Genomic DNA, 23,193 nt, shown 5'->3' with positions numbered 1-23,193 from the left:
TATGTATCTGAAGCTTTTATCCTTCACGTTGATGGCCTTGTATCATAAACATATCAATGTTCTACCTCAACTTTGCGGAGGGGTCCAGATCCATTGAGTGTCCCTCAGCTGCCATATGCTTGGCCTAGGATGGAATTGCAGTACTGGGGCCATTTTAGTCTTAAAGAACTTTGTTCAAACCAGTTGATTAAGTAAAGTTCATGTGGAGACAAAAATTTGTTGAAGCCAAAGTCACTGTGGGAGAGAGAGATGACCTTTTTATTTCTCTTGGCCTGAGTATTTCTGGGTGCTTTTGTTGGCTGTGCCACTCAAAAGAAGCATTTTGTCATTGTGGGTATAAAACACAGTGAAAGTTTACCCATTTGTGCATTCACTTCACAGAGTGTGGACCTTTAAGTTAGATGAGCTAGCAGGTTTTTTCCACTTGTGTTTTCAATATTTTTGTGCATCTCCACCTTGAGCTGTAAGTTCTTGGTTCTCATTCCGTCACTGGGCATTCCCTGGATGCCAATAGTGCTGGATTTTGTGGTGGTTTTTAGTTGCAAATTAGTGTCTGCTGGACACTACGCTGAGACTATCAAATTCATCTAATTTATAAATGAAACCAGATTTAATCTCAGGCCATCTTTTCAGATGATGTAATAATATTCAGCCAAGACTAGGAGTGACACTTAGAGAAAGTGACAGCTGTTCTACACTCTTTAAAGGCTGTCAGGCTGATGGAAAACCCAACCAAATGTGCTATTGGCAAGTAGGAGACACGATTCCTAGAGTATCTCCTGGGACATGGGATGATCAGACTCTTAGTCGATGAAGCGCAGGGCTTGAGAGGCTGTCTCACACACCCCCAACCAAAAAAACCGGTCCCTTTTAGGCCTAGCGGGATATTATAGAAAATTCATACCAGTGTTTGCCATGTTAGCGACACCTCTTACAGATTAAGTAAAATGCATGGCATTTGGCAGCTCATTGTAGCATTCCAAACACGGTAATGAGATTCTATGCAGCCAACCTGTCTTACACAACCCAGACTTCAAGAGGCCCTTTATACTCCACAGTGATGCCTCAGACATTCCCATAGACTATGACAAAGAGGAACATCTGCTGTTATACTTAAGCCAGAAGTTACTTCCTGGCAAAAGAACCTACGTGATAATTGAGGAGTGTCTTGTGATAAAGTGGGTTATTGAGACACTACATCAGAGGTGGGCAAACTTTTTGGCCCGAGGCTAGCCTCCCCGGCTGGGAGCTCAAGGGCCAGGAAGGATGGTCCTGCGGGCCATAGTTTGCCCACCTCTGCACTATGCTGTTATTCACTAGGCAACCCCTTCCGATTGGTAACTCCACTGAAGTGGCGGAACCATATGAAGGGCCATATGAAGAATTCTGAGATAGTATATCAGCCAGCAGCCTTACTCCTTTTTAGGGGAATATTGCTCCAGCCATCAGAATAAGAATGTGGATTTCTTCCACCAGGAAGGATGGAGCAACACTTTTACAGGAAACACTCCTGCTTACATTCAAAGAGGGGAGGTCTGTCATGGGATCTGTACAGGACATGCTGGTTCAGCAGCCAAAGGGTTAATGAAGCAACTGCCTGCCTGCTCAGCCATGCTGGTTGGCAGCCCCACAGTAGCTATAAGGATAAAAGGGCTGCAAGGCAGGAGGGCAGTGTGGTTGCCACAGAGGCAGAGGGACTGCAGAGAGGATGTCTTCAACAGACTGGTGAGAAGCTGCCAGACAAACTGTCAAGGTTCCTTCCCCACTCTGAACTCTAGGGTACAGATGTGGGGACCTGCATGAAAGACCCCCTAAGCTTCTTCTTACCAGCTTAGGTTGAAACTTCCCCAAGGTACAAACTTTTATCTTTTGTCCTTGGACCTTATGCTGCCACCACCAAGTGTGTTAAACAAAGAACAGGGAAAGAGCCCACTTGGCGACGTCTTCCCCACAAAATATCCCCCCAAGCCCTACACCCCCTTTCCAGGGGAAGGCTTGATAAAAATCCTCACCAATTTGTATAGGTGAACACAGACCCAAACCCTTGGATCTTAAGAACAATGAAAAAGCAAACAGGTTCTTAAAAGAAGAATTTTAATTGAAGAAAAAGTAAAGAATCACCTCTGTAAAATCAGGATGGTAAATACCTTACAGGGTAATCAGATTCAAAACATAGAGAATCCCTCTAGGCAAAACCTTAAGTTACAAAAAGACACAAAAACAGGAATATACATTCCATTCAGCACAGCTATTTTACCAGCCATTTAAACAAAACAGAAATCTAACGCATATCTAGCTAGATTACTTACTAAGTTCTAAGACTCCCTTCCTTTTCTGTTCCCAGCAAAAGCATCACACAGACAGACAAAGCCTTTGTTTCCCCCCAACCCCTCCAGCTTTGAAAGTAATTTGTCTCCTCATTGGTCATTTTGGTCAGGTGCCAGCGAGGTTATCCTAGCTTCTTAACCCTTTACAGATGAAAGGATTTTGCCTCTGGCCAGGAGGGATTTTATAGTTCTGTATACAGAAAGGTGGTTACCCTTCCCTTTATATTTATGACACAAACCAACACTGGAAAGAGACAGAAGCAGGACAAGAGGCTGGAGCCTACAGAAGAGGAAATGTAGGAAGTAGCCAAGGGAGCAGCAAGGGACTGAGAAGGATTGCCTCTGCCTGCTCAAAAAAAGGGCCCTGAGTGGGAATCTACTGCAGAGGGTGGGCCTGGGTTCCCCACCTGCTCCAGCCAGGGGCTTTGGGAGAAGACGTAGGGATGATTAGCCCCCTTGCTAAAGCCATGGAACTACTGACTCCCCACCATCTTTAAGGTGATAGAGACTAGTGAGGACATGGCTAGCAAGGCTTGGGTCTTAACAAGGATTGACCAGCACAGAGTTGCGTGTGATGATATAAAGGGGACTGAGTGAAGTTGGTGCAGCTCCCCAAGAGGGAGCTAACAGACAAACACCCACCTCCCCATTGCACTGTAGGCAGAAGTAATTTTTAAAGCATCCTTTAGTAATCTGAGGTAATCCAAAAATTCAAACAATATAGGGCAAAACAGCTGCCTGCTTCACACTCTAACAGTTTGTGCATTAGATTAACTTTCTGCAGTCCTGGGTCTATCAAATTATATTACAATAATTTTAAAGGGATACACCTTAGTTCTGCTCCAAACAAAGCAGGGGCAGTGTATGGCCCCTTTAGTGTGTGCTGCACATCACAGTATACGCATAGGAGGACTAGGAGACCAGACCCACCAACCAGCCTTGAAACCTTAGTGCACCAGCAAGTGTACTAGCCAGGCCTTTTCCTAGCATTCAAGAGAGTTCTGGGAGAGTGCCCTGCCCTGCTGCTGGGGAACAAGATGCTTATTCCTTATTAGGAGTAAAAAGGAGTATCTTTGCCCGCTCTTCCCATCTCATGTGTGACATTATCTGATTAAAATATGACCATATAGATCATTGTTGCAACCACTGTTATATATTTGCAACAAATCTTGTACAAAGGTTTTCAAGTAAGGTGTCCATGGAAAGATTATGATTTGCTGAATATGATTGCTATTTGTATGCATGTATCATTTTTATATTTGAAGTTATGAGTATCGTCTCTATACCTGGATTTCAAATGTTTGCTCCTGGGGTAACGCCCACAAGGTATTTAGCCTGAACATCTTGGAGGGACTATTCAAATTAAGAAACACATAACTGACAATGGACCATGGGAGACACCCATCAACACTGAATGGACTGTCCTGCAAATGTACTGTCTGAGGTATAGGTAATGATTTCCTGCTGTGACTAAGCAAAATTATGCATGGACATGTGGCTTGCCCATGTGATTCCAAACCCCATCTTTTACCTGTAAATTTCCATACAGAGCTTTGTTTGAAAAAAATGAGTTTCCTCACAAATGGAAGAAGCTATAAAAAGCCTTGGAAACACCTCCATTTTGCTTCTTTCCTGCTCAAGCCACTGGACTCTGAATTTATACTAATGGGAGCATTCTAACTACTACTACTTTACCTCACAGGGTTGTCTGGAGAATAAATACATTAATGACTGTGCGGTGCTCAGATACTCATCCTTTACTGTAGTATCTGAGAGGTTACAAAGAGCCAAATATTCTGTCAAAATCACCCGAGTAGTGAAGAATTCTAGTATAAAATCTAGCAATTTCACTTTTCTTTCAAAAACATATTTTGTCTTAATCAAAACATTTGAATTTTCCTTTCCCGACCTCCCCGCAGTGTTTCTTCAAATATAGTGCAGAAACAAGATATAGAACCCCAATAATTTCAAATGGGAACATAATCTTTTTACAGAAAGCATTGATTTATAAAGCCAACTCCCAGAGGTACAGACAGGTTTATCATACTACTATAAATGTCTGAATACATAATGGAATGCAAGGTCTAATTTCTATAATGTGTTTGGATGATGCATTGCTCATTGGGAACCGCAGATGAAGCCAAAGAAAGCTCAAACAAATTCTTTTGAAACTTTGGTCATCTAATGCATTATTAAGGCTTCTAGATAAGAGGCAAAAATGCCACACAAGCTAGTGCAGTACGAAGAGAGTTCATAAGTTCGTATTTGTCTGCAATTTAATCTATACTAATGCTACTTTGGCTATCAAGCAGTTGCAAATAGAGAAGAAGCACAGAGAGCCAATGGCTTAGGTTGGAATCAGCCTTCCATGAGGAATGACAATTATTTACGATTATGATATTATGTTTGACTAACAATGCATATAGATGCTAGTCAGGTCTAACACAAGGATAACAAAGTCTTCCATGCCTCTTAACTGAATCCACACTTTAGAGGTCCCATTTTCCCACTAAAATGGTTTGTACAAATAAATCTTGATTATGATATATTTTATACCCACCATTATAAACTTTGTTGAATAGAAAGCTAAATTTCTTGCTTGCTTGCTTGCTTTCTTACTTGCAGTGTTGAATTGCTTGTGCTATTTCAAAACCAAGATGTGGAGTCTAGTTTTAATTAAAGTGCCAATAGGATATGAAATGTGCAAGTATTATTCTGGTGTCACCCTATCATCCTTGGTCAGTCTGGCTGGTACAAGGGTCCTTGGTTGACTGTGTATGTGTGCATTAGAGTTCTTGAGACAGAACAAAATATTTCAATATATGGATATTACCTTACAGTATTGCCAACTTCTGGAACCACATAATTTTGTGAGACTGAGCTTTCATTAAAATTTTTTTTTCAAGGCCTCAAGGTTTCAGAGAATTTTACCTGAAGTGTATCTTAAATACACTAAAACCTGAAGGTGAGTAAAAACAACCCAACTTTTATTACAATATTTAAAAGTCTTTTGTATAAGCCAGTCTCATGATTTTGTATGGCTTGAGTCCTGAGTTTTAAACACTCAGGCTTCGCAATACTTGCATTTTATGTTTTTAAATAATCTCAGTGTTTGTGAATGCTATGCTACATTTCTCAAAACCGAGAAAAGACGAGCGAGACCGATATTCTGAAGGTAAAGCTAATTGCTATGAGGCAAATCCCATCCCTCTGCAGGCACAGAGGGCCCTGAATGCACGTGTGAATGAGTGGCAGAATGCTGTACAGGGGTTCTGCACACCCCATGTGTGTTGCCCTCTTTATTAAGGCACAGAGAGCTTGTATTTAACACTTGTGTTGTGTTATTCCAAGATTACTTGACTCTAATACAGCTGCACACAGCCAGGCATTGACTTCAGCCTGCAGCTCCCTGCTGTCCAGCTTCCAATATGGAGGATGACTTAGGTCCTTGCAGGTCCATCCACATCCTTACAGAATAACACCTACTGCATAGGGAGTAGAGAGGCTCCTTTTGCACTGCCATAGAGACACTTTCGGAGTGGGCCTGGGCAGGGAGAAGCCAGTCGGTCAGTGACTACTCAGGTCCATCTACCATTGCCTTGCAGAGGGGGACTATGGCACACGCAGATGCTGCTGCAGCTCTGTGACTGCCATAGTGAATACAAAGCAGCATCAAAGTCTCGGAAGGGGAGCAATAGTCATTCTTCTTGACCCTCTTGGAACACCCCTTGATGAGGCTTGTCACCCCTCCTAGATAAGGACACTAGGAAATCTACACATACTGCATCATGCAACACAACATGGCGTTTCACAGAGTATGTATCACATATCCATATGACCATGGGAAATTGACTTGCTCACTGTGCAGAACCAATAGCACTATGCCTCAGAGCTTCACTTCTCCTTCCCCATGTCTGTAGTTGTTTCTCATATCTCCCCTGACAGCCTAGTCAGGATGACTGACAGCTTAACTGACAGCTTTACCCTGATAGTTAAACTAATTCAAATTTGAAATAAGTTTAATGTCCACTAGTTCACAGGTTTGCAGCTGGAAGGTGTCAGAGGAAATTCATTCTAATTGCAAAGTATCATTTCTATTCATTTTAGTGTCAGCAATCCTAATGCTTGGATTTTGTATTTGGTTTTATGATAATGGATTGGCTGGGTTATTCTTAGAGATAGTACAATTTTTAATGTTCAGTTGCTGTCCATTAATAGTGTGTTACTTTTCCAACAAAGCTTTAACCTGTTGTCAGTGTAAAAGATATCTATACAAAACCAGTCAGGTTTGCTGCCACCCAAAATGAATAGAACTGCCAATTCCATTAGTTTCAATGGCAGTCATATGAACCATTGAGTTGCCCTTCAGAGATCCCTTGGTTTCTTCTACAATTAAAAAAAAAAAAAGAAAAAAGAAAAGCCAAGAGACAGTGATCTTCCTGATCAAACTCAAAATATATTTTACATATGGATGCAAGGGTATTTGAAAGCAGGCTGACTCTGTAGGAAACTAGATTGTTGGGAGTAGTTTTCAGAATTCAGAAATACTCACACATATTATAAACAATTCTCAAGTGCAGACATGAAAAGCCTATTTAAAAGAGCCTTCCTATTTCTTACTAGAAGAACACACAAACTGAATTCTGTGTTTACACAAAGGTTCACAATTTAGAAAATGATCTGTGAACTGAACAGGAAAAATATATCTAGTCGGGCTGGGTGAATAGATTGATAATCGGATTCACCTGATATTAATCATATATCTAGGCATTTATATTACACTTATCACTACAAGGGGAGGGATTCCTACCTGGGGATCTGCAAATCAGTGTGGCTAACTTTTGTGATTTTCATTGTGATATTTGATGCTTTTTTATTAAGATCCCAGCTACCGTTAGTTAATGATCTGCATATCTCATCTTTCATTTAAAAAATAAAAGTAAGTTTCTAGCCCTAATGGTTGCAGAGAGAAAGTTAAAAATGTGACCTCAAGGCTCAAAAACCACAAGACAAATTAAAAAATAATATTTAAAAACAAATAATCTCATGATTTGTAAGTGAATCTTATGATTCTGAGGACCTGAATCATGACTCTGAACACTTGGGGTATGTCTACACAAGCACCTACTGCATGGAAAACTGGGGTGTAAATTTAGTGCTGCACGCTAACGGTCTGTGTGAATCCTGTTGATGTGCAATTTGAATTATTTGCTTTGGTAGAATTGGTTTCAATTGTTTTTGGATGTTTTCTCTGTGAATTGTAGAGTACTTAGGGATGCACTGCAATAATATAATGGATTGTATTTGTATATTTTCTACAGCACATGGAATTATTTCTAATTAATGTTGTTATTAACTGATGACAATGTGCTTGGTGTACCAGAAAAACTAAAGACAGTCTCTGCCCCAAAAGAGTAACCTTTTGTGTTTTGCAAACGTAGGCTTCAACTTGGTTTCTGTAGCGGAATTAACCTCAACATCAGCTGTAGATATAATTCAGACACACTATAAAAATGAGTTGCTTGTAGTTTCTAAGCCACAGTCATGCCTGTGTAAATGCAGACGGTTGTGCAGCAGCCAGAACTCCTCATGGGACTATGAAAAAATGCACAATATAGTAGGACTTCTGCCACCCTCTGTGCTCCAGCATTCGTGCCACTTCAGTTCCATTGGTCATAAATCCTTCGTGTCTCTGACTTTGATCGTAACTGGTCTCTGCATGTGGTGCAAGGAGATGGACGCTCACCAGACCAGTCAGAATCTGTTATACAGGGTACAATATGGTAAACCCCACTCGCCATACCTTGAGTGATATTCTGGCCCTACTGAATACAAAAGCAAAATTCCTGTGGATATCAGTGGGGTCAGGATTTCACTGTGTTGCTCTAAAGCTCTTAATAGGTGACACTGAGAACAGCACTAAAACTCAGCCATACATTACTCAGTACACACTTATATATAAGGAAAAACAGCACAAACAAGTCCATGTAGTCTGTTTATATAGCCCTGGGGATTCAGATAAAGAAAAACAAACATAACCTTTTCAGCTGTTCCTCACAAGGGAAAAAGAAAATGAAACATTTGATTATAATTGTTTTAATGAGCTGTGATTCCAAATGAAGTTGTAATGGTCTGGCTAAAATATATTCTGTTAATGAGCTTATATTTCTATCAAAATGTGCAAGATGTAAAATTCTCTGAGGATAAAGTTTAGTAGCAAGCAATTTTACTTGTTGATAAATGTCTGTTTTTTCTTTGAACAAAAGTGTGTATTTTTATTGTTAATAACAGGTGAAAGCCAGAATATTTTATCCAAAGGAACAACATTGAATCCTTGATTTTGCAAACACAAAACCCTATTGATGAGGTCTTTCAAAATCCAAACCTTGGATCTTGGCCCATTTCTAAGATTATATATAGGAAAATCACACTAGTTTATTTCTAAATTACATTAACAGCTTTAGGGATGCAGATGGAAGTGGCCATCTATGCCCAGGAGACCACAGAAGGGAAAAAGAAATCCAGGGGCTGTAATGTGTCAGTAGAAGGAAGTGAGTTGTGCTCAATGTGAATAATGTTAGCTATGCTCATTGTATCAGAAGAAGTGTGTGTGTATACATTTTTCACATTCACAGATTCATTGATTTCAAGGTCAGAAGGAACCATTTTGATCACCTAGTCTGACCTCCTTCATAACAGAGGCCATAGAATTTCACCCAACAATTCCTGCATCAAGCCCAAAAACTTGCAATGAAACTAGACTTTAATTTTTAGAATGGCACCCAGTCGTAATATAAAGGCTATGTGTAGTGGTGATTTGCATGTGATGAATTGAAGAGCCATGTGGTAAATTGAGAATGTATAGGAATGTGTGCCATCTTCTACTCTTACTCAGATCTAACTACTTCCTAATCTGGGTTTGCTCTTTTTTCTCACTCCAGCTGACTTTCATCTCTTGATGAAAGATCTCTTGATGGTTTCTTCTAGCTTCATTTACTTTAGATACCTTTGTAGCACAATCAGTCAGCCCCTCATCCACCATTTAAGTAGCATTGCCTATAGATCACCACTTTTAATCAAACACCAGTCAACGAATAAAACCATTCTTATGTACAAAGAGACAGCTCATGGTTTCTGTTTCAAAAGGGAAATTAAAAATGCTTATCCATATTAACACAATGGATTTAATCTCAAACCAAACTTTAACAAAAAAGTGAAAAATAAATTTTAATTTAGAAAGACAGACTAGAAAGGAAATAAGGTATATAGTTATATAAATACAGTCACTAAACACTGAGAAGTTGTTGCTTATAATCATATAAGAATGAAATATTACAGGTGTGTTGCACAGCTAGAGAAAACCGACTACACTTCAGTACGATGTAATGGATCAGTAAGGCACAAAGAATGATCAGTTAGGTGGCTGGGCTGCTTAAGTATCTGAATCAGCATGATTGAGAAGAGGTAGCCAAATTGCAAATAATTTTGACCTTGTTTCACTGACATAGGTATTTTTGACTTCAATGTATCCCTTACTTTATGGTACCAGCTACCCAAAGTGAGAATAGACAAGCTAGACCTTGTGGCTGCAATAGGACTCACCCGGTGCCCCCCCCCCCCCCCCCGGCTCTCCTGCTGGTAATAGCTCACCTTAAGTGATCACTCTCGTTACAGTGTGTAAGGTAACACCCATTGTTTCATGTTCTCTGTGTATATAAATCTCCCCACTGTATATTTCACTGAATGCATCTGATGAAGTGAGCTGTAGCTTATGAAAGCTTATGCTCAAATAAATTGGTTAGTCTCTAAGGTGCCACAAGTACTCCTTTTCTTTTTGCGAATACAGACTAACACGGCTGTTACTCTGAAACCTGACATTTACAGCCGAACTTTGTGACAACCCTTGTGCCTGAGTCACCTTATCCTTAATTATTGTCTTTTGCAGTGTTCATTCCTGTTTGTTCCTCAGCGTAGGGAACTTTGGCTTGTGGGTTTTTTATGTGTAACTTTGCGTCAAGTTCATCTTTTCCACCTGGACATCTTATCAGGGACTATTTATGGGACTTCATCCATCCTTTAAAATAAAGAACAAACTGTGCCCTGAAAGATAAAATTCTACTTAAGAATGGATAGATTCTAACAAGCTTAAATTCTGAAAGGTACATGAGATTGTCTACTCTAAACTACAGGTTGCTATGGGTACTGCTTCTGTGGCTCAGATAGGGATGGGGGCAATTATCAAGTTTTGTTTGCTTGATTTTAAGTAGGTAGTTACCTGGATACTCAACAAATAAGAACACTGAAAAAAACCCCTTGTTTTCTTGTTCTCTAACTGAAGAAGAGAGGAAATAGCCATACTTGAATGCAAACCCCCTAACATTCAGATTCTTTTAGAGTAACAGCCGTGTTAGTCTGTATTCGCAAAAAGAAAAGGAGTACTTGTGGCACCTTAGAGACTAACCAATTTATTTGAGCATAAGCTTTCGTGAGCTACAGCTCACTTCATCGGATGTATACTGTGGAAACTGCAGAAGACATTATATACACAGAGACCATGAAACAATACCTTCTCCCACCCCACTCTCCTGCTGGTAATAGCTTATCTAAAGTGATCACTCTCCTTACAATGTGTATGATAATCAAGTTGGGCCATTTCCAGCACAAATCCAGGTTTTCTCACCCTCCGCCCCTTCCCCCTCCCACCCTTTGTTAAATCACTTGTCAGATTTTTGTGGGGAGAACAGATTAATTAATGATATGATAATGGTGTTTTATTCAAGACTATTGGAAACTCACCTTAATTAATAAAAGGAGAGATCCTTTCTGCTGCAGTGCTGCAAGCTGAAGTTCATCTACTGTCATGAAGATCTTTGCTTTTTAAATATGCTCTTAGGATTGTGTGTGTGGCACTGTGTTCATGGCTTTAATCAGGAGGTTTGGTAACAAGCTGAAGATGGAAAAGTGAAGATGGGAGGGAGAACAGGACAAAATTAAAATACCATCCTGTCAGTGTCGCTAATAGTTTATGTGGGCAATGACAGAACAGTATTTTAATTTTTGTCTGGTCTCCTTGCTACTCATTTATTCCATCTCCTGCTTGTTATCAGAGTTTCGTATTAGACTTAAAGATATGACTGTATTGCCATAATAAATTTATAAGAGGATATTTAAAGAGCAAAGATTTGAGTGACACAAATGAACCTCGGTGCAGCAGAGTTTCAGAAAGGATTTTCAGAAAGATGCCACAGAAGTCAGAAATGACTGCTAGAATCTTCTTAATTTTAAAAAAAAGGAAATGCAAGAGGCACAAAGTATTTAATAAATTTAGGTTTAATTTTAAATTATCGATGTTGTTTTAAATCTTTTGTTAAAAAAAGGTTAAGAAAACTAGTTTAAAGCACATTATTGAAATGTAAGCTAGATATTTAGACACTGAAAAACTAACATGTTGGAAAAGGCACATACATTTCTAATATGTTCCTAAAGTTCTTGAATTGTTTTCAGTTCATCTTTGAAGCATGACTTAGTTCTCCCAACTGCATGAAAAGTGATTTCTAGACAGGGTCTAGAGATCCAATTTTGATGTCACTATTAAATAGGATATATCTATTTGATCAAAATGGAGAGAGACTGCTTTAAGTCAATCTCTCTGGTTCTTGTTTCTTAAAAGGGAAGGTGCTCCTATTTACCAATGACTAGTTTGCCATTTGTTTGAATTACATGGGAGAATTGTGGCTGAATCCATGGGAGAACATGGCTATTCTGTGTAAGTTAAACAAAAGTGATATCCACCAACAGGGTAACAGGGTTACCTTCACAAAGCATAAATCAGGAATTATTGAAAGGACAAGAGATGAAAAGTGCGTATGACAAGTAAAGGAAGTGAAGAGAAGGGGTGGTGGCAAGGGAGGAAATGGAGGTAGATTATTTGACTTAGAGACTCTCCTAGGGAGATCTGTGATAGGCACTTAAAGAGTAGATAAAGCTGGAGTGGATCCCCTGGATGGGGAGTGGGAAGGGAATAGGTACTAGTACTTAAGGAAGTGAAACAGCCTTACTGAATTCAAAAGAGCTACAAGAAAATAGATACTTGAGGAAAATCCACTCATCAATAGGTGAGGCTTTTTATAAATTCAGTAACTACTATTTGGTTGCGAACTGAAAGGCTGCTAAAAAGGCAGTGGAGAGGTGAGAAGAACAGAGAGGAAACAGATGCTGACAGGTACGCCATTGAGTTAGAGGGAAGATGTGGCAAACAGAAGACAAAGAAAGAAGAGAACAATGTGGTTCCTCTGTTAGCATCATGAAAAGGGACTTCCAAATACCTTCAAATCACTCCAGCTTCTCCATTTCTGTCTCTCTTCAAGCTGAGGAGTGGAGGCCCAGTGACTCAGCTGGGGACCTAGAACATGTGATCTGTGACTCCATGCTGAGACAGTAACTTTCCATGCACATGGGCTGAGGATATAAATGGAGACTGTGAAATCATCCCTTTGCCTTTTACTGCTCCACATCTCTGGACTCTGATTTCGAACAGAGAGAGTTTTACACAATGGACTGAGGACTCCAATCTTTTGGATGTACCAGAAAGACTTATTATTTAACATTACTGCTATTATCCTGATCTACAGACTCTGAAATCAACTGTAATGTATATGATTCATTTTAACCTTTGAATAACTGTTCTTTTCTTTTTTTAAAAATAAATCTTTAGTTAGTTTACTAAAGATTGACTGAAGTGTAGTATTTGGTAAGATGCTAAAGTACATATTGACCTGAGATGGGTGTCTGGTTCTTTGGAACTGAAAGAACCTAATATATGTGATTTCTGGTTTTAATAATAATTTATCACATACATCTGGTTTGTCTTGGTGATGCCTGAGGGGCTAGGTGAAGTCTTATGATAGGATACACCACTAGTCTGGGGTAAATGCCCTGTATTCTGGCAGTCTGACCTGAGATTGGCGCTCTAAGCTGTGTTGCATACCAGGCAGTGTGACAATAAGATAAGACAGCATTGCAACACATTGCTGTTAGTTTATTATCCTGAAAATATTCATATTGCACATTCAATTGCCTTCATCCTGTGGTCATTATAGTGGGAAAAAAGAGGATTTTACATGCATTGAAATTCTGCCCTATAGATATGACAAGGCCTGGTATTTCTGTATCCATAGTTACAATATGTAAAGATGCTGATGATAGTGAAACCTGATATACTTAAAATCACTTCTCCTGATTAGGGATGAGAAAACTAATGCTGAAGTTTGTGGCATTCAAACACTGAATGAAATCCTGGCCCCTCTGAAGTCAACGTCAAAATTTCCTTTTTGGGTCAAGATTTCACCCTGTGGGTTAAGAAAATCAATATGAACTGAAGCATTGTGAGGCTTGGGTTACACTTAGACACTCTGAAATAAAGGAGTACAGAGTAAGGCAAGAGAAAAATTATAATGAAAATAATAATGTAATGTAATATCAGTGTATTAAATATATTACATACAAGTCACCAACTTCTGCCAGCCTAACTTTTAGGGGCTGCTAGTACCTAGCTCAGTCTTCCTTTTAACTGGAAAAACATGCCGTTTTAAAGTTCTTGGGCCTTGAAAAAAACATGCATTTAATTTTTTTTTTTAAAGGGTGCATAAATTCTTAGTTTTGTGACCCCAGGAAAGAATCAGTGTTTGCAAAGCCTTGAACTCCAGGAAGTTTGCCTATCCCTACTCTCAACCCCATCCTATGATGACCTGACAGCTTTAATAAGGCTGATATTGGTGGCAGGTGAGCCACTGAGAGGTCAACTTTGGCTGAAGTCCAGCACTTGATCCTGGTTCCAGGTCTCTGTATCTGATTAAAATCGAGTCAGGAACAAACCAAGCTGGAAAGAATGTTTAAGCATTTTAGGTTGAAGCTAAGGTTCTGCAGCTGTCACCAGACTTTTCAAAGTTGTAAGACAATCATGGTGCATTACACAACATTGCAGCACTGTGCTGTAGCCATGAGTATAATGCTCAAGTATTCTCTGTGGCTTGGCCTGTTCTTGTCTTATAGAGTTAAGCCAGATCATTGGCTTGATTTGGCTCAGCCGTACCTTTAAAGTTTCTGGCTTGAACAACTCCAGTGGAGAAAACCAGATGCAACTTGTAACAGCATGGAAAGTCTAGGGACTCTGGAATATGTACTTTTCTTGAAAAAACAAACAAGCCTGTTTTCTGTATTAAAAAAATTATTTCAGAAAGACTATTTACCTTTTTAAAAAATAGATTAGGTATGACTTGTCAGGGATGTAATTAGTATGTGATGATATGACATTATCTGATTAAAATATGATATTTGTTGCAATCACTGTTATATATTGGCAACAAATCATGTACAAAATGTGGCATGTAAGATGTCCATGAAAAGATTATGATTTTCTGGTTATGATTATGTTATCTGTATTCATATATCATTTTTGTATTTGAAGTTATGAATATTGGCTCTATACCTGGATTTCAAATGTTTGCTCCTGGGGTAATGCAAGGTTGTTAGCCTGCACATCCACAAAGTTGTTAGCCTGCACATCTTGGAGGGACTATTCAAATTAAGTGGTTCATCAAGAAACACTTAACTGACAATGAATGGACCACGGGAAACGCCCATCTACACTGAATGGACTGTCTTGCAAATGTGCTGTCTGAAGCATAGGTAATGGCTTCCTGCAATGACTAGGAAAAATGCATGGATATGTGACTTGTCCATGTGACTCTAACCACCATCTTGTTACTGTACTTTCCCACAGTAAGAACAATGGGATTCCCTCGACATGGCAGAAGATATAAAAGGCCCTGGAAACTACTCTATTTTGCCTCTTTCCATCCCAAACCTCTGGACTATGGACTTATATTAATGGGAGCATTCTAACCAATGGACTGAGGACCTTCCAATGATTTGGAAGCAGTCAGAGGTTTGACTTAAGCCAGCAGTTTATTCCATCACTGCTATAAGCGTGAATCAAGAACTTTACAATTACTGTATGTATTTGATTCCTTTAACCAATTTTAACTCTCACCTTTCTTTCTTTCTTTCTTTCTTTCTTTCTTTCTTTCTTTCTTTCTTTCTTTCTTTCTTTCTTTCTTTCTTTCTTTCTTTCTTTCTTTCTTTCTTTCTATAAACCTTTAGATTTTAGATACTAAAAAATGGCATCAGCGAGATTTTTGGGTAAGATCTAAGTTATATATTGACCTGGTGTGTGGCTGGTCCTTTGGGATCAGAAGAACCTTTTGTTTGAAGAGATTGGTTTTAAAGAACCATTCATCTCTAAGTCTGGTGTTTTTGGTGGCAATACAAGGACTGGAATGCCTAAGGAAACTGCTTTTATGACTTCTTGTTAGCCAATATGGTGAAACAGAAGTTTACTTTTGTTGCTGGTTTGGTATATTCTTTGGAGGATTAGCCACTAGTCTTGGGGTGTATCAGATGTTTGTCCTGAATTTGGCATTCACAGTTGTGACCCAAGAAGGCACAGTTACAGATGGCCAAACTGATCCTTGGGAAACTAATGGTGCTGTACTGGGGATAAATTTAATCCACTGCGTATGACAGATGGATATGTACACTAATTTTACTTACTGGAAAATGAATGTGGCAAGTGATATGTAAATACACTATTTGTTCATTTCTGCCTAATTCTACCTCCAATATATAATGCTTATTCCACACACTTATCTCTAATAACGGAGAATGATTTTTTAAATTCAGTTTAGCTTGGTGTTTGCTAATGATATTCAAGTTTAAGCTTTGCAGGTTAAAAATAAATCCTAGACAACCCGACTTGCACATTTTGGATATAACAGCTGATCGATTGTTCAGAAGCAATGCTGGCTCAGATTTCTCATTTATTAAAACCCACACAACAGGCTACACAGTATATTAATTTTTAAATGAATTGTACCATATGGCTTCTAATCCATGGCCCAAACCACATGCCAGTACACATTATACTTTTTCTTGTCTGTGATAGCCACTTTAACACTTGTGCGTGTTTCACCTTTTTGAGTGTGGTGAAAAAGAAGCAAGATCAGAGACTAGTTAAACTGTAGATATTATGTTCACTGCATTATTTTGCACTATTGGGCAGTTGCAACTTTTGCTTCTTACAAAATATACTTTGGATAAGCAGAATCAACACCTTGAATATAAAATATCAGAGTCTGTAGTGTACACAGAGACTCAGTAAGTCAACCAAGGTAGCACAGAGCAGAACTGAAAATAAAATTGTCTAAGGCCCCATGTTCATAGAAAACTACTTCTCCAATGTGGTATTCCACAGGGTACAAAAGTATATCTGTAATTTCACTTCACTTGCTCACCAAATGTAAAACCAAAAAGAGCAATGCAACTGCTTAAGTATAAAATAAATCATAAGGAGCATTTGTAGCACAGCAACATATCATTATCTGTATTAACATAATTACTGGCCCACAGTACCACTGTAACTAACACTAAATCAGTGTACCTTTATGCATGATCTAGGGATGGAGGAGAAATGCTCATAGAGATCTTTGAAACATCGAACAAATACTTGTGACTGTCTGATAGAAGTTCAGTCTACTAAAGTACAACATGAAGGAGACACTTATACGTTACTAGAATCTGACCTAGAAAGTTAGGCCAAAGCTTTCAAACTTGGGTGACAAAAGTTAGCCACCTAGGTTCTTATTTAGACATGTAAATAAAAGCTGTTTTTTCCCCCTTCAGAACTGCTGTTAGTGTTCAGGCCCAAGTTTCAGAATTTTGGCCTTAATAACTCTGTAGAATTTCTTATGACCCTGTAAAAGTGTCTGCACCACCCCAGGAATATATGGCTATTCCTGAATAGGTATGTTTTCATTTTCTATATATTCTTATTCTTGTGGAAATTTGCTACAATACCACTTGAGTGAAAAGTTACTGACTTTCTTCATAGAAACAGGTCCTAGAGAATGGGCAGGCAGAAATGCCAGAAGGAATAGAAGTGATTATATCTCAACAAATAAGGATTGGAAATAATACCAACATAAGAGAAGGGTTGGGGGGCTGGGGGAATGGAAAGAGCTGGGCTTCACTGTATAAAGAGAGAGTCGCTGCCTGGAAGAGGGTGACTGATAGACTTCAGGCAAATGAGGGAGGCTGGAATCACCAAGGAACAACTAGGATCTGAGATGCTGCTAATGATCTTTTTAGAATGCAGCTACCAGACTTTGACATTGTACTTATATCTTCATGTCCTGTAGTGGTGCAGCTCTCCATAGCTTGTCTCTGCACAAGTTAAAAAGTAACTGGTTACTGTAAATTCTTGTGGGACTGTAAGCTGTATAAGAAAATGCATGAAAGAGACCATACCATTACAAAAACAACGAGGAGTCCTTGTGGCATCTTAGAGACTAACAAATTTATTTGGGCATAAGCTTTTGTGGGCTAAAACCCACTTCATCAGATGCATGGAGTGAAAAATACAGTAAGCAGTGTATATATTATAGCACATGAAAAGATAGGAGTTGCCTTACCAAGTGGGGGGTCAGTGCAAACAAGGACAATTAAGGTGGAAGTGGCCTATTCTCAACAGTTGACAAGAAGGGGTGAATATCAGAGGGAAAATTACTTTTCCAACCTCAGCCTGGACCAGTCCACACAAGAGATCCACTTCCTGGACACTACAGTGCAAATAAGCGATGGTCATATAAACACCACCCTATACCAGAAACCTATTGACCGCTATACTTACCTATATTCCTCCAGCTTTCATCCAGACCACATCACACGATCCATCGTCTACACCAAGCTCTAAGATACAACCACATTTGCTCCAATCCCTCAGACAGAAACAAACACCTACAAGATCTCGATCAAGCATTCTTAAAACTACAATACAGTTTGACAGAGCCAGAAGGGTACCCAGAAGTCACCTGCTACAGGACAGGCCCAACAAAGAAAGTAACAGAATGCCACTAGCCATCACTTACAGCCCCCAACTAAAACCTCTCCAGCGCATCATCAAGGACTTACAACCTATCCTGAAGGATGATCCCTCACTCTCACAGACCTTGGAAGACAGGCCAGTCCTTGCTTACAGACAGCCCCCCAACCTGAAGCAAATACTCACCAGCAGCTACACACCACACAACAAAAACACTAACCCAGGAACCAATCCCTGCAACAAACCCTGTTGCCAACTCTGTCTGCATATCTATTCAAGGGACACCGTCATAGGAGCTAACCACATCAGCCACACTATCAGGGGCTCATTCACCTGCACATTTACCAATGTGATATATGCCATCATGTGCCAGTAATGCCCCTCTGCCAACCAGACAGTCTCTACACAAAAGAATAAATGGACACAAATCAGACATCAAGAATTGTAACATTCAGAAACCAGTAGGAGAACACTTCAATCTCCCTGGACACTCAATAACAGACTTAAAAATAGCAATTCTTCAAAAAAAAAAATTCAAAAACAGACTTCAATGAGAAACTGCAGAACTAGAATTAATTTTCAACTGGACACCATCAAATTAGGCCTGAATAAAGACTGGGAGTGGATGGATCACTACAAAAAGTAATTTTCCCTCTGTTGATACTCACCCCTTCTTGTCAACTGTTGGGAATGGGTGACGTCCACCTTGATTGCATTGGCCTCATTAGTACTACAAAAGTAATTTTCCCTCTGATATTCACCCCTTCTTGTCAACTGTTGAGAATAGGCCACTTCCACCTTAATTGAATTGTCCTCATTAGCACTGACCCCCCCACTTGGTAAGGCAACTCCCATCTTTTCATGTGCTGTAATATATATACTGCTTACTGTATTTTTCACTCCATGCATCTGATGAAGTGGGTTTTAGCCCACAAAAGCTTATGCCCAAATAAATTTGTTAGTCTCTAAGGTGCCAAAAGGACTCCTCGTTGTTTTTGCTGATACAGACTAACACAGCTACCACTTTGAAACTATACCAATACATTAACTGATGGTGAAAAATCTCACAATTTTAGTAATTTTCACTGCTTCCCAGCAGCATAAAATTAAAAATGCATTGGGCTGAAACAGTAAATTAAATTCCAATGAAATGTATTGGACTTATGCCGTGAATTAAAAAAAAAAAAATCAAATGCTGTATCAAATCTTGCTTTCTAAGGGTTAGATTGAGCATTTGCTCAAAGCCTCAAGTATAGGGTAGCATGTTAATGTGCCATCCCAGGAGGAGCACCATGAAGTAATATGCCTTCTCCGTGCTTTGGCGGTGTGTGCGTGTGTGTGTGTGTGTGTGTGAGAGAGAGAGAGAGAGAGAGAGAGAGAGAGAGAATAATTTGCTACAGCTCTTACCAGATATAGTGTATTTCCCCCATTTGTCCAGCTCAGCTAGGCTATCAGATTGGGATAGAGGACCCAAGATCTGCCCACTCCCTCTTTACCTTCTCCTTACTCTTACTCGTGTGTGTGTGTGTATGTGTGTTTTCTTCTGTCTAGGAATTTCTATTGCCCCTATTGCTGTATCATCCAGGCACCATATCCATAAATTAGGAAACATCAGTTCACTACCGCTGTCTTTCCCTATCCCTAGAGTGGCTGCAGTATGCAAACTGAGATTCACATGGTATGGAGCCTGGCCAGTTGGAGAGGAAGAAGAGTTGGGAATCAGCTCCTGTACACCATGTTCTCCTCTCTGGGCAGTGTAACTTTCTGTGCTAAATGCATCTCAAAGTAACTGCTAATGCAAGCAGCAATAATTATCCCTCTACTATCTTTATGCAAATTGTGAGTAGTGATGCCAGAACTTGGAAGGTGGAGGCACCTCTATGACTCTATCCAGTGGATCCTCTGCCCTCACTGTCAGGCCAAGTCCCCTGCCTGCTCCATATCTTGACCAGTCTCACTTGTGAGGGGAGAGTCATGTTTAAGATCTTACTGCTCCTAAAAGGTGGCATTTGCTCAGTTTGTGTCTCTAGATTCAGTTTTAGTGAAAGAACTTGTGCATATAGTGGGCCCATTAAAAATGGATGTTTACCATCAGTATTTGCTGTATTTCCTACACTTCATGGGAAACATTGCAGCTATCAAGGTAAAAGTAATTACACTTAGCAAGAATTCGATGGTGCACACTCTATATTCTGTGACATTAGGGTTTGCACTCTGTTGGTGTAAGACCCTTTTGATCACAGAATTAGAGACACTGAATGATGAAGAATAGACTATGGTTAACATTCTCAAAAGTGCCTAAGTGGCTTAGAAACCTAAGGCCCTGAGCCTCAAAGATATTATACACCGAACTCTAATTAATTTAAATGGAAATGAGGTGCATACAAACCTTTAAAAATGTGACTCTATGTCTAATTTTCAAAAACACCTAAGTCAATTCTATTGGGACACAGGCTCTTAAGTGATGTAGGTGCTTTTGAAAATTTTCCCCTATATATGTTTCAAAGAACAAACTCAGCACTGATTTGTGATATGTCCTGTAGCTTAATTTCAGATGTTGAAATGTAACAGTGCTTGCTTTTTGTCTCAGCATGCTCTTCAGCATTGGGTGATACTTTTTCAAGCAATGCAAATGTCTCAATGTCAGAAGTACCTTCAAAAATTAGACCCTGCATTTTTAAGGAGAGTGCACTTGGCATTAAACAGACTTTTCCAGCTAATGAATTTCTCAAGTTACAAGAATAATGGCCTTTTTAATCTTAGCAAGAGTAATTAAACAGACGTTTGTTATTAATGATATTGTTAATGGCAGCAGATATTGAATTTTCACTGTAGACGTTATACTGTTTTACAATGATATTTTATTACCTTTTTTTGAGGGTTAGATTAACTTGATTTAAAAATGTACTATATCTTTTTCCTGGTGGTAAATGTATTGATTTCTTTCTGTGCATAGAACCAAGGGCTTACATTTTGTTTTGCCCCCAAGGGACTCTCCTACCTTCCTTCACATTATCTAGGCACGCTGACTTGATGACCATCTTGCCAGTAAAAGAGCGCTAGACCCTCCTCCTAGCCCATGCAGTGTTGCTCCTGAATTGGCTACAAGGGTTGGTGCAGAGAGCTGTAACCTACTGTTAAGTGTGTGGTATGAGTTTCCTTGTGTGCCTGATCCACAGAAGATGTGAGTCTAATACAGCAGCAATGACAATGGCTGGTTCTTTAGCTCAGGCTGTAGAATCTCAAGTGTTTTAGCTCTGAATGTCCTTGTTTCAATTCCTTGTGTCAACCAAGATGGCAGCCATCATAGCTCCCCTAACCCCAACCTCTTCCTTTTTTGGCTGAACATGCTCCCTCCCTAGCACTTCCAGCCCCTGCGAGCCAGGGAGATAGGAACCATGTTTGAGTCACATTGAAATTCCTTGGGCTAGAATGTTGTGCTAATATATGATTGTCAGGCTGGCCTCTACTTGGCTTTAGCTACAACCCTGAATTGGGGACACTGCAAAGCTATGCTGTCCCAAAGTTCCCTGCCATGCATACCTAGCATGATGCACCATAAGGGGTGCAAAGCATTCTCCCTCACATGGCCGCCCGACTCTGCTGGCTGTTGTGGAGTGGGAGGCTATCGGGAGGGAGTTCCAGTGTGCAGGAGTGTGAAAAGACTGCAGTTGTAGCTGGCTCCATAGGTGCAAGTGGGGAAGGCTTCTTCTGCCCCTCACTTCCCTCCCTTGTGCATGTGCACAGCAGTTAGGGCTGTGTATAAAATAGTCTTTTGTCTTCTTTGCATAAAATGCTGTATCATTATTAGAATTTATGGTAGCTCCTTGCTCTCTCTGCAGTTTCACAAAGCCTTATGCTTTGTTTAAAGCAAAACTACTAACATAATTCACTTATTGCAGTCTGATCATCCTGCTATTCCTTGTCACTATTTATTAATTATATGAGCGATGATAAATAAAATGAGTAAGGGCTTATAGCAATGTGGTATTCTGAGCCCTTTGTGATGGGAAGAAGTTTAAACGTGGAATCATTTTTCCATGAAAGGAAGGGTTTTCTGGGCAATGCTTGGGAGCAACTTTCACAGTGACATGGGACCCTGTTTAAGTCCTTCTGCTTTTCAAAACTTTATTTCTCCTGTGAAAAAATGTTTGAGTAAAAGCTTTAAAAAACAAAACAAAACAAACAAACATACCCCCCCCACTAAAAACTCAGGCAACCTCTAGAGACTATGGTTTGTCTGCTTTGGGATCTTGTCTGTCAGTGTATGCTTTCCAAGCTCTCATGTGTCTGTGAATTCCACTTTACACCTTTCATTCATTCTGACTCTACATTTTCTCATCAAGAACTCAGTTTCCTGATCTCAGCTCTGGGGCTGTTTTTATCACATGGTTAACTTCCCTTTTCTCTTCTCCCAAATATTGCATACAGTCATTACATTAAAGAAAGGAGGGGGGGAAGGGGCGGACAAAACAAAAACTGGCATCAGTTCCTAATTTTCCTTGCTCTGTCAAGATTAGGCTAGTGCTTCTGAGTAATTCAGTCTCATTTTCTCAAGGGAGTAGGCTTGAAATAATCCAATGTTTATTTTTATACAAATTCTCACAGTCTATGATGTTTCAGTAACTTCCTGGGATGTTTCTAGTTTTTTTCATAGGCCAAAAGGCCATTCTCAGAGGTAGCTCCTTCATGTAAACCTAAAAATGGCACTTTCCCACATTACATTTTATCAGGAAGTTTAAAGTTCAGTAGTCTCTCTCTCTCTCTCTCTCTCTCACACACACACACACACACATGAAAGTGAAAAGAAAAAAAAAATTAAAGGGCTATTCCAGTTCTGGTGAGAGTTGCAGCCCAATCATTCAATTTCAGTATAGTGACTGAGGATAGTAAGTGATGATAAGGAACTAGGTGATCAAAATGTACATA

Source organism: Lepidochelys kempii, chromosome 5 (genome assembly GCF_965140265.1).
Source record: "Lepidochelys kempii isolate rLepKem1 chromosome 5, rLepKem1.hap2, whole genome shotgun sequence".
Taxonomy (NCBI): Eukaryota; Metazoa; Chordata; order Testudines; family Cheloniidae; genus Lepidochelys; species Lepidochelys kempii.
Note: the sequence above shows the minus strand (reverse complement) of the source record.